The sequence below is a fragment of the Panthera uncia genome, chromosome F1, assembly GCF_023721935.1.
Source record: "Panthera uncia isolate 11264 chromosome F1, Puncia_PCG_1.0, whole genome shotgun sequence".
Lineage (NCBI taxonomy): Eukaryota > Metazoa > Chordata > Mammalia > Carnivora > Felidae > Panthera > Panthera uncia.
In genome coordinates, this window is record NC_064813.1 from 28,939,193 (window position 1) to 28,951,113 (window position 11,921).

An 11,921-nucleotide genomic window follows, 5' to 3' on the forward strand; every position below is an offset into this window, starting at 1 on the left:
TGTGCAACTGGAAGAATGAAATTGTCCTGAGCAGAGACGGGGGAGACGGGGAGAGAACACACGTGACAGGGAAGCCTCGATTCCTGCCCTGAATTGCTCTGGTTCATTTGGAGATGCCGACCAGACACCGCAGTGGAGACAGTTGGATACATGAGTCTGCATCTCAGGGAGGTCGGGGGGTGGGGACATGGATTTGGGAGTAGCGCAGACATAGAATTAGGTGAAACCGTTGAAATAGCCACTTCGTAGATGAAAAGATTGAATATCAGATGTTTCTTATGATTCAACCGATATTTAAGTCTAAGTGACAGCGATGACAAAGAGAGTTAGTGTGATAGAGAAGAGGTCCAAGGACTGAGCTCAGGCTTACTCCATCTATTAGGCATTAGGAAGAAGAGGAAGACCCAGCAAAGGAGTATCCTGGGATGTAGGAAGAAAGTCAGGAGCTTGCGGTCCCTGGAAACCAAATAAAGAATGTGCTTCAAGGTTAGTCTGAGTGTATATTGTGTCAGAGGCTGCCCAGGGATCAGGGGAGGGCATAGAGGGGATCATGAGACATTGGCCCCTGGGTCACCCAGGGAAAGTGCCTGACGTTGAGGAACTGTCAGGCCAACTTCATGCGACCAGCAGTTTCTTGGTGCCTGCATGCCACTTCGATGCTTCAACTTTGGAGGGTGACCATTCATTAGGAGCACTACAAACCTATCGGGAAGCCGCTCCTCCTTGAGGGACGCTGAGTACTAATGTCTTATTTTTCCCAATTGCTTTCCCAAATTAAAACAAATGGAATTCTCCATTGGCAGCAACCTCTCCCCGGCTCTTGGCTTTGAGTGAACTGGCTAACCTCCTCTCCCGCATGCCCTTGTCTTGTCCAAAGCCACATGTCCCCAGCAGTATCCATGTATACATTTTCTGTTCTTGGTAATTTCACCTGCTAGGAGAGGAATGAGATCTGAATGGCCCCAGGAACTGTGGCCTCACCTGCCTGCAGCCCTGGGGGGATGAGCTGGGGAAGGAGTGGCTGGGAAGGGTGGGGAAGGGCAAGGTGTCTACCCAGGGTATCGAGGCGCCTGTGGTTGGATAAGTTGTTTGGGTGTGTGAGGGAAGGAGAGTATAGATACAGGAAGAGGGAGGGAAAATCAAGACTGAAACATGGAGGTAGTCTTGAATGTTTTTATGTAACAGGCAGCAGATTTCCAGGCAAATATGTGATTTTACCACAGTTACTGGCAACAGTTAGCACAAACAAGGAACGTTACGGTGGTGCTGGGCTTTGGGTAAAAGATTAACAGTCAGTGTTTTCTCTGCAGTGTCTGTTTCCTTCTGGACTTCCTTAGGGGAAAGGAGGGCTGGAACCGACGTGCCTGCTTCCCTCACCCGCAGGGGTATCTCCCCCGGGCCACTTTGTGTCGGTCACTCCTCAGGCATGGATGGAGCCCACTGCTTGCCCAGCACTGAGTTGGATTGCATGCGAGTCAGAGGTAAAAAAAAGGCACAGGGAGCATGTGACAGTGACAAATGAAAGTCATGAAGGACAGCTGATCAAGGACTAAGGAGGGAAGATTAAACGGGGAGCTTTCTAGAGATAAAGAATAGGACTGGCCTATGTTCCCTGTTTCTGCAGGCTGGTTCCCCACTGTGGGCTGTGCCCCTGGGGGATGTCAGGGGCTTGGGTCAGAGAGGAAGCCTAGGGATGAATCTGTTGGGCCCGAAGGGGACCACCGGAGACAGAAATACTTGCTCCATACTGGGTGTTGTATGTAAGCGATGAACCACGGGAATCTACCCACCCAAAAAACAAAAGCACACTTTACACACTGTATGTCAGCCAATTTGACAATAGATTAAAAAAAAAAAAAAGAAAAGAAATACTTGCTCAAGGGGAGAGGATGGGGGCGGGGTCAGGGTCTGCCAATTCCCACTGTGCAGTTAGCTGACCGCATGGCTTAAACATGAGGCAGCTCTCTGGAGGAGTTTGCTCTCACCCCGAAATGCACTGTGGGATTCCAGTTTCTCCACGAAGGGCCGAAGCATGACTCCCCTCACTTTGCCCTTGAGGGACACCTGCTCCCGCGCAACTGGGTGTGGAAATGTTAAAGTTCCCCTCTCGGAACACATTCCCCACGATGCCAGAATGCACCCAAGAATGTCTGTGGGCCTCCCCTAATCAGAACTTTGGTTTCCTGTGTCTATTTGGCAACAATCGAGTAAGAGAGAGAGGTGGCCTGGGTGAAATGACAAACTTCGAGGAGGCTCTCTAAGTCCAGGCCACCAACCCTAGACATTAGCAGTTACTTCGTACTTCACTGGGAGCCTCTGCTGAATTCTAAAGGGAGGAGAGAGAGAGAGACAGAGAGACAGAGAGAGAGAATGAGAGAGGTCCCATCACAGATCGTCTGTAGGCTGTCTCCAGAGCATAATTTTTGTTTTACTTTCTTCTGATATTTGCCCTTCCTTTCCCCCAGGGAGACCAGGGAAACAGTCCTAAGGCCGCCTCAGGGCAGGCTTTTTCCAGGAAGAGGCCAGAGTCTTCCTCCACCCAGCCAGGAGACCTGTTGGAGGCTGGCTTGGGTTTGGACACGATTGCCCAAGCGCTGGGAGGGTAGAGGAGTCAGAAAGAAGCTGGGCATGGGCTCTAACATCCTCGTCTACATCACTGCTGTCTGCTAATGATTTTTTTTTGTTTGTTTGTTTTGTACCGATCACATCAACTTAAAGCCAGTTCTCAAGAAGCCCCCCTTGGCATACCCAGCAACTGTGTCCCTTTCCTCCTGTTAGTCAGTGGCTGCTAATTAGAGAACAGACCGTTGCTTATCTACCAACACCCCCACCCCAAGGCGGCTAAATGAGTCACTGTTATTAAAAAATGACTTGTTTATGAAATCCTATTTGTGTCTCTTTCATATCCCATTTTTTTTTTTTATAGATTTAATGACTCTGAATGATAAGGTATTAGCAATAGGAACTTATCCCTTGAGTAACACAGGGCTTGGCTGTATTTCGGCGTGGAGACAACAACAGCAATAATGCTAATAATTACTAACCTTACTGAGCATTTTCTCCTTGCCAGGCACTACGTGCAGCACCTCACCTGCGTTATGTCATTGAATTGTCACAAAAATCCCTTGGAGGTAAATATTATTATCTTCATTTGCATTTAAGGAAACTAACAGTCGAGAAACTTGAAGTCAAACCCTGGCTGCTGAGGTCGCACAGGTGGTATTTCAGAGGCGTCTGCTGCCCATCCTACTTTCTCTTAGTCCAGTGCCTCTCACGATGTGGTCTTTGAACCACCGAAATCAGAAAATCGTGGGACTTTCTAACCTTCAGATCCCTGGACTCTCTCTTAGACTCAGGGAATGGAAATCCCTGGGAAGTGGTCCTGGAATCTGCATTGTAAACCACATTTTGGACCTTGGGGAGGGAGTGTGTGGTTAACCCTAGGAACAGAACCGGCCCCTCCGTGTGGAGGCTGACCTGTGTTTTAGTCCTTGACCGAGTTCACGCTCTTTATTTAATCTCTCTTGGCTTCCATTTCCTCATTTGTAAACCAGGGTCTCCTGGTGGTTGTGAGGCTCGAAGGTGATGTGCAGAAAGTGGAATAAGATGTTAGACGTAGAAAGCTCCGCGCAAATGTGTGGGGTATTAATCGAGGGCTTGCCTGGGGACTGGGGGGCGGGGGGGCAACCAAGGTACTGTGCACAGTGCTGGGCGCTTTGTGTGGAGATGGGGAAGGGAGAGCAGAGAACCTCCGGGAGCAGGATACCTTGGGGGTCTGTCCGGCCTTCTTAGGAGGAGCCACGTCCGCCCCAACTCAAAGGAAATCACTCCTTTTCTTTCAAGGGGGGGCCCACTTTCTCTCTGGCCCCGGCCCTCACTTACCAAGCTATTTCACATGGGACCGAAGTGTGCTTTCTGCCTCAATTTCCCCATCTGTTCAGGGAAGAAAAAAGCACCCGCTCCCCCATGGCCGCGCTCGCTGTCGGTTGCCGTTTCCTTAGGCCAGAATTATTCAACGTTCTCTGTGTGCCAGGATCATGATCGTTCGTTTAACTCACACAACAGGGTTACGACGTCTGTAGTTCAGTCAGACCCGTTTTATAGACGAGGGGACAGACTCGGGGAGTTTAAGTGATCTGCCCAAGCCAGTAAGTGATGGAACTTCGAGCCTCGAGTTCTTCCCCTCCACACCACACCCCTGGGAGAGGGCTTGGGGAAGGGCTGGGACTGAGAGTGCGCTAAGTTTTGAGCTGCTCTGAGGCGTCTGAAGGAACATCCATGTTTGAAAGCAAACTCCTTTCCCTGCCCCTCTCCACTGCGGCCTAAGTCATTCAATTAGGGAGTGAAATAATTGGCAGTGGAGAACGCCTCTAGCAGTGGTAATTACCTCCAGCGCCTTGTTGGAATAGTCAAGCTACATTTCAGTTTATGCTGTAAAACCTTAATTATAATATAAACAGCTGCCCTTCAGCCCTCTGGGGGAGCCTTTCCCCCGCCTCCCTTCTCTGGCCTCGGAATGGTGCCTTTCTCATGAGTGGTCAGGGAGGTCCAGGAGTGGGAAGGGGCTTTCGGGAGGAGGGGAGCTAACCCTTGTGTGTGCGCAACGGGGTTTGAAAGGCTAAGCTACGGGGAGTCCCTGTCAGGGCCCCATCTTCAAACGGGGAAGCCAGAGAACAGCGTCCCTGTCTCTACACCACTCACCGAGAGTCCCTTGGGGACGTGAGGCCCCAGAAGTTAGCAGAAAGCCTAGTGCCATTGGGCTTGGATGGGGGTTAGCAAGCTGTGGTGTCGCTTCAAGGTAATATTTCTTTTTGTTTCCTCTCCTGTAAGGGATAGCAGAGTCTTTCCTTCTCGCTTCCAACCCCTTGGCCATGCACAGAGCCATACCGAGCGCCGGGCGCTCTGTAGGTACCGTACTAGGCATGGTCAAAAGTGATTCCCCACTTAAACTTCACGGGGGGATTAACTTCTCCATTTGGCTCTTGAGGAAAAGGAGCCTTTGAAAATTTAATCAGAGATAAGGCTTGAAATGCAAATAACCCCGTGAAATACTTAAGTCCAGGTAGGTTGATGGAAATGAGGTACTTTTGCTGATGCAGGGAGAGGCAGAGGGAGGGGCGGGTCACCACAGGGCACTGAGAGGGCCGAGGAGCAAGGGGATAGCGAGGGGAGGAGGGCACAGGAGCAAGAGACGCTGAAGATCCCAGCTTTGCTGGACTCACGGGTTTGCTGATGACTGGTCCTGGTGTCCCTCAAGGGGATGATTGGGTTTAGGGCCTGGCCTGAAAAGATAAGATGTCAACGTGGTGAGGCACGGTCATCTGATGGGCCCAGCTTCCTCTTCAGTTTTTGTGGGCCAGAGACAACAATGTGAATTCTTAAGTGGGCTTCAAATAGAATACACAAGAAAATCCCCTGAAGGGCAGGTATAATTATTTGAACTTCTATTTTTTGTCATTCCTTCTTTTACATTTCTGATTTCCCCACATTTTATCATGGGCATATGTACAATAGGGCATTTCTCTAAATGATGCACAACTAAATATATGTGTATCTCTGGATGCATGTTTCCTGGCTCAAGAAGAGTTTACAGCTAGGGTGGCTCCGTTGGCTTAGCACCCGACTTCGGCTCAGGTCATGATCTCACGGTTCGTGGGTTCGAGCCCCGTGTCGGGCTCTGTGCTGACAACTCAGAGCCTGGAGCCTGCTTCGGATTCTGTGTCTCCCTCTCTCTGTGCCCCTCCCCCACTCACACTTGGCCTCTCTGTCAAAAATAAATAAACATGAAAACATTTAAAAGACAAAAATAATATTTTACAACCTGAGGTATGTGATCAAAAGGTTTGAAGTCTACCGGGCTAGATGCTCACATGGTTACATGGATTTCTAGCTTTAAGAAAACCCATGCTCAAGGGGTAATGGCTTATTGGCTATGTTGGTGACTAGAAGCGGTGATCATTAGCACTCACGGAGTACCTCTTATTTAATCCTACACAAAACCAAGTAATGCGTCCAGAGTATGGATGCTGGAGCCAGACTACACAGATTCAAATCTCTGCTCAGTCATCTGCTGTGTGACTTGGGGGGAGTTACTCAGCCTTTCTGTGCCCCAGCGTCTTCATCTATAGAATGCAGCTCACAGAGTCTGGTCTACATCATAGGGTAACTGTGAGGATTCCATGAGTGAATGCATAGAAAGAGCTTCTAACAGTGCTTGACTGTAAACAAACATTCAGTAAGAATTTGTGAGCGGGGGTGGGGGGTAAGGAAAGATAAGGAAATGGAGGTTCAGGGAGGTGAGTTCGGGAGCTGCCATTCTGGCCTCCTCATGGCTGATTCCGAAGCCCGTGTTTTGGGACCCACAATGGAAACTATTCTAAGTCTTTACCAACAATCAGATGGAGCTGAGAAGATATATCTGCTTCTGCTTCTGAGAATCTCTGACTCTGAACCTCCTAGCTGCACCTGCCCTCTCTTTGCCCCCAGCCAGTGCAGAGAAAAGACGATAATGCCTTTTGGTGCTGTCCTCTCGGCGGGAAGGAGCCCTGCAAGTTGTCCCTCACTGCCATCAACCCCAACGGGTGGGCTGCTCGATCTCTCTATGCTTCTCCAGAACGCTCCCAAATCCCTCCTGTGTTTTTGCTCCAAGGAGGGATTCTAGAGCCTTCTGGAATGGCAGACAAGTAGGAGCGTTGCAGAAAGGAAGGTGCTGCAAAGGACTCAGCGAAGGGTGTGCTCCCACTGGCACCCTGGGGAAGATGTCTGGGGGGAAGGGACTGGTCTGGAACTCACATCAGTGCCTCTTCCTTCCGGTGTTCCTTGACAGTTCTTGAGGATGACGCCCACATGTTCTAATTCTGTATAAAGTTCAGGGGCAGGATATCTTTGCTGTAAAGACTTGAATCCTTTGGGGAGGTTTTAGTGACTTAATGGGCATCTCAGGTTGCTGCACTCTGACCTCCTGCCCTGATGGCAGCTGCTGGGTGCATTTGAGGTCCATTGAATCCATCAAGCGTTTCAGATTCAGCGCTTCAAGGAGGGGAGACGTGTTGAGCGTGGGGAGAGTAGGAAACTCTGGCGAGCTGAGGGCATCCTTTGCTGTAGACTCCCAGAAACAAACTTGCCGGTCAAAGCCCAACTCTGGCCCAGCCTTGGCGAATGGCCGTCCCACTCCCTGCTTCCAGCTGTATCCCCATAAACACCAGAGAACAGAGACCCTGCCTCCCTCCCCCTGAAGAACATAGCCTTTAGGGGGGTTCCTAAGGGTGTTCCGTGTAAGTAGCTATCCGAAAGTAACAGTAAGTACGATTTTCAGAAACGAAGGGAAACTTTTAACGTTCTAAGACACTTCGACGATGCACTTGAAATAAAAGTCTTGCATTAGGATTTAAATTAAAGTCCTTGAGTGGCTTTTGGTACATACATATTTTTTATTTCATGTTAACCTGACAACAACTTTATCTTCTCCATCCACTTCTAAGAAGTCCTTCTTTAATGAAGAGTTGAAGGGTGAAGCCCTTCCTTACTCTGTGTGGACAGGCCTGCCAGCTTTGTTTTGTTGGTTTTTCCTTGTGGCTGACCGTCCTCTAAGAGATGATTAAAATGGTGCTTTAAGAAATCCTCAGCCAATAAAAAGTTGCTTACAGACTTATAAAGCCTCTCTCTGTGTCAGTTTTCTTAACCTCCTGATCTCAACTGTCCAATTATAGGTTTACAAACCCTTGGGGACTGCTGTAGTAAGTAAATGGAAGAGGAATGGTCACATTTAGCATGAGCTAAAATCCCCAAGGCGAGTAGTAGGAAAAGGAGCTACCTATTAGGTCTTTCATAAAACCAGTCCCTAAAGTAGAAAGAATGGTTCCCTCAAGACTTGCCCTATGGACTGCCTTTCATGGGCTGGTTCATATTTATAAGCCAATTTGTCTGGAAATAAATCTCTTTAACACACTCAGCTAACTCCAAGAGGTGTGTCCCATGAGGAACAATCTTCCTAAATGAACTGGCTCAGGAAGGGGTATGGCAGCAGCCTGGAATTTTCAACTTCAAGAGGAAAAAAATACACACACACACACACACACACACACACACAGACACGTGTGTGTGTGTGTGTGTGTGTATACACAAATTGAATCCAGACACCTAAAAAAATGTTTATAGGCCTAGTTAAGGAGATGGCAAGACATAGATTTTTGTTATACAATCCTAAAGTTTACTAATGGTCCATCTGACCTGAGGTTAATTTGGACAGCAGTTGGACTGTTTGTCCGCCATAATTCCTTCCCATATGGGCATGAAACAAAGACGGCATGAAACATGGGTTTTCTTCCCTTCCCTCTCTCCTTCCCTTCTCTTCTTCCCTACCCTCCCTCCGTTACTCCCACTCTGTATGTGTGCACATGCATGTGTGTGTATGTGTGTGTGTGTGTGTGTCTCTCTCTCTTTCCATCTCTTGAGGGTAAAAAAAGGCATTTCACCAAAGTTCAAATGAAGCTTCAGGAGAAAACTGCTTTTTGGTTTTGCTTGATTGTGTGTGTGTGTGTGTGTGTGAGTGTGTGTGTGTGTGTGTGTGTGTGGTGTTGTTGTTTTTCTATTTTGTTTTGTTCTGTTTTGTTTTTTTGAGCTCGTACAACTTCATCTCAAACCTGGAGGTGTTTTTATTACATATTTTTCTTGAGATATAATTAATATACAATAAAGCTCTCTAATTTACAGAGTTGTTTTGAGTCATAACTTAAAAGTACACATGAAAGCACCTTTGTGCTCAACATTGATACATTGATTGGATTATAGATGTGACATAACCACTGAAGCCACTTGCTTACTTAAAAACTCTCATGGCTCCTCATTTCCCACAGAACACTCTAAAATCTAAAGCTCAAAACCCGGAGGCTCCTAACAATCCAATCCCAGTCTTATTTTCTGCCACCATCTCTTACACATCTCAGACAAAACCGATGACAGGGAACTTTCCTGTTTCTCAAATTTTCTCAAGCAGACCCATCTTGGCCTATCAACATCCTGCCCATCCTTGGAGGTCGGAAGCCAGTTCTTCCATGGAGCCCTCCTGACCACCCCAGGTGGCACTAATATCCTTTCCTATGTCCTATTTCATGACACTGTGTTGCTTCTAAGTGGGTTGTCACATTCCTTTTGTATTATCTACTTTTGACTAGTTCCCTTCTTTCATATAATTTCGATAAACATTTCTTGAGCATCTATAACTCGTGGGCAGCAAGTTAGGCATGAGGAGCAGAGGGGCAGTGGCACAGAGATAAATGACATGGTGTTTGCTCGGGAAGAGCTTATGGCCTGGTGGGATCCATGAGGTTGGAAATTTCACCGTGCTCAGTTCTGTGCTGTATCTCTGGCAGTGTCTAAAATGCCCCACATAACACAAGAATGCAGATCTGAAGGGGCACATGCACCCCAATGTTTATAGCAACACTATTGAGAACAGCCAAAGTATGGAACGAGCCCAAATGTCCATTGGCTGATGAATGGATAAAGAAGATGTGGTATATATACATAATGGAGTATTAGCGAACAAAAAGAATGAATCTTGCCATTTGCAACAATGTGGATGGAACTAGAGTGTGTTATGCTAAGTGAAATAAGTCAGTCAGAGAAAGACAAATATTATATGATTTCACTCATATGTGGAATTTAAGATACAAAACAGATGAACATAAGGGAAGGGAAGCAAAAATAATACGAAAGCAAACAGAGACACAAACATAAGAGATTCAAATACGGAGGACAAACTGAGGGTTGCTGGTGGGGTGTTGGGTGGGGAGAAAGGCTAAAAAGGGGTGAGGTGCATTAAGGAGGACACTTACTGGGATGAGCACTAGGTGTTATATGTAAGCGATGAGTCACTAAATTGTATTCCTGAAATTATTATTACACTATATGTTAACTAACTCAGATTCAAATTTTTAAAATATATAAAAAAATAAAAATATGTCACACATACCAGATACAGATGCTAATTTAATCAAAGGGGGTTAAAGGTAAAAAAGATCTGCGTGTTAAATGTAATTTTTTCATTTAGCTAAAGAGGAAATTAAGGCCTGAGCAGGCTAAAGAACATGTCCAAGGGCACCAATGACTCCAGAATTACAAGCAGACCTACTATAAGTATGCACAATAAAACCAATGTGAGTCCAGATGGGAAGATCAGGCATGGGGACTGGTGTTGTTTTCCCAAAAATCTAGAAGAAATCTCGCAGTCACAAGCAGTCCCTTTTGCCCATGGAAATAAACATCATCTTCTATGAGGTGCCACCATTTGCTCAATACTCTCACGTCAGTACTCATAATGCAACTACATTCTAGACAAGCCAGCAGCTGAAATTTCAAAAGTATTTTCAACTCGACTTTCATCAAGAGAGATAGAAAAGACAAGGGAATATACTGGTAATCAGAATTAGTTACAAAAAATTATTCTAGAGATTGTGTTAGCACGAAAGCAGATTCAGACCCATCGTGTTTACCCTCTCAGTATCCAGCCCTACTGCACCATGGTCTCTGGTGGACAGATTACTACCGTATTATCAAAAGACTGCCCAGGTGCCTTCCGAATCATCAAAAGGTACAAGAGATTGTTTTGCAATGAGTATACTTTCGATATCAAAAATATTGTATTTATCTCTAGTTCCTTGAAAATCAGTCATTTGTGAAGACATATATGGTAACTTTGTCCAACTAGAATATTCAGTTGTCCAGATTACTTGCATAATTCGAAGCTTTAAGAGTTCATCGAGCTATTCTATTCTATGCCAGCTCTTTATTAGACAGTCTGGAGTGGCAATTCTTAACTTCTGTGTCTGTGGACTTCTGAGCGGTTTATGAAAGGGCTTAGGAAGTGTATGAACCCACTGAGCTTGTGTGCAAAATTTGGTATGTGTTCGTTTATGTTCATTTTTCTACGAGAGAATCCGCAGCCTTCATCAGCACTGTTGTGAGTTATAAGTAGACCTTATGTCAGGACCTTAGATGGATAGGTGTTTTCACCATTATATGTGCTTTACTACGAGCATGTCACAGATTTAAATAATGTTACCAAGCATTAGCTATATTTCTCCCAGAACGTCATTAACCCAAGGGAGGGTTTCTGGCTCCAACAAAATCACTCCAAAAGTGATTCTGTTCTTTTTGTTGTCATTTTATTTTGCTCAGACCCTAGAACGGTAGAGGATCCACACTCTCCTCCCCCCCCCCGCCCCATGGTGAAAATTCCTTTTCTCATTTCTTTCCTCCGCCACTTCGATTTTTTCCTTCCTGCTCTTTCATTCGTGTGCTCCAAATTCTCCCCGTCTATTTCCTCCCTTTGCTTCTCTCATTCCGTCTCAGTTCCCCCCACCCCCACCCCCGCCCTTGGCTGCAAACCTGCTCTGTAATTCACAAGAGAGCAGCTGTCGTTGGCTGGGAGCACCAGGCTCCTTGGTTTTAGCCGGCTCCGGAACAAGGCAACGACTTTGGTCTCGGGGCTCCTCAATAGACTGAACAACAAAGCTGTGGTGAAAGAAGGTGTCTTCTAAGAAGTTCACATTACGGCCCATAGTAAAGGAAAATGGTGATATTGTTACAGCCACCAGTTTCTTCCCATTGTCTTCCTTGTCAAAAACATGCCCCTCCAAAGGGCTGGGATGCGTTTCAGTACAATTTGAGAATGTTCAGTAACCCAATATTATCTTCATTTCCCTCCTTGTGTCATGTTACTTTCTGATCCTTGATTCTTCCAAGTTCACAGCGGTCCATGACATTATGGTGACTCACTAACTTTCCCATTATACTTACAGTCAATGGGAGAACAATAGATTGTGTTATTCTGTATTTCGCTTCCCTGTCACTCAGTGTTTTATCTCCGTTGATACCCCGGTACCAGACACAGAAACCAAAGTAGGTTGTCTTGTCTTCAG